The sequence below is a fragment of the Lactuca saligna genome, chromosome 6, assembly GCF_052625555.1.
Source record: "Lactuca saligna cultivar CGN05327 chromosome 6, ASM5262555v1, whole genome shotgun sequence".
Classification (NCBI taxonomy): Eukaryota; Viridiplantae; Streptophyta; class Magnoliopsida; order Asterales; family Asteraceae; genus Lactuca; species Lactuca saligna.
Window position 1 is genome coordinate 82,565,035 of NC_136422.1, and position 1,147 is coordinate 82,566,181.

The window sequence follows — 1,147 nt, forward strand, 5'->3', positions numbered from 1 at the left end:
TGATGATTCTTCATTATAGTTCTTTGTTCTTCCATTGCAGTGTCAGTAGCATCATGCATTTTCTATAAAGCTTCCATGAATTTCATCAACATGGTCTCTAATTTTGATTTCTTCTCAACTAGTGGTTGCTCTCTTTGGTAGAAACCTCTACCAGTTTGTCTATATTTTTCTTCCTTTTGCTTCTTGTATTCATCATAAGGCAGCCACTCTTTATTTGGTTTCCTCTAGTCTTCATCATACTTGTCCCCACTCGAATAGAAAACTTGAGATTTCTTGTTTCCACATTCATCCAAGTTGCAATCTTTTGTCAAATGTGGGCCACTACATCTCTCGTAACCAACTCGAATTGCATGAATTGATTGGTCCATTTTGGTCAATCTCCTTTCCATAGTATGAAGCATTGCCATCACAACAACTATCTCTTCAGTGTTCGTACCCCTAAATCCTTTCATGCTTTCATTCCTTGGATTGTGGTATTCACGAGAATGTTTTGCAAATTCTTCAACTAATTCCTTAACTTGCCCGAATTTTTTTTTAAGTGGTCCTTGAGAATCAAGGAGTTGTCTTGTCATCACATTGACCCCGTCATAGAATATGGACACTTCTTGTTGAATGTTAAGGTCATTTTGAGGACAATTCCTTACCAACCCTTTGTAACGCTCCCAAGCTTCGTAAAGTGACTCCCCCGGGTTTTGCTCAAAATTGACTATTGCCTTCTTGAGTTTAGCAATCTTGGATGGTGAACAGAATTGGTCTAGAAACTGCTCACGCATTTGAGCCCAAGTAGTTATTGTACCAGGTGGAAGTGCTTTTAACCAATCCTTTGCAACTCCTTTAAAGGTAACATTTTGTGTAGAAAGGATTTGTCCCTTTAGCTCGAATGTGGCAGTGGCAGGTATGACAGGTTGTACTAAGCCTGGACCAACGTCATCTCGAATTCTTTTTCTGTAAGCTCCCATAGATATTTCTTCAATATTCTCCATCTTGTTCCTTGGCTCGTTCTCGGGTTCACTTGTATGTAATTCAAATTCAGGCTCGGTATCGTATTCAGACTCGGTTTGGATGGGTATTTGATCTAAGTGTTCAAGATTGCTCTTGTTCTTTGAAGATGAACTTGACTCCTCCGTTTTCCTCCCTAACTTCTTTG

The 1,147-nt window shown here is 39.3% G+C and overlaps 1 non-coding gene across 1 annotated transcript; it reads left to right on the forward strand.

Annotated features, from left to right (window-relative positions):
• Positions 1-618: 618 nt before the first annotated feature.
• Positions 619-725, forward strand: LOC145003631 (small nucleolar RNA R71). The gene has a single exon (XR_013662084.1). It is a non-coding gene; the product is annotated as a small nucleolar RNA R71 (small nucleolar RNA).
• Positions 726-1,147: the final 422 nt, after the last annotated feature.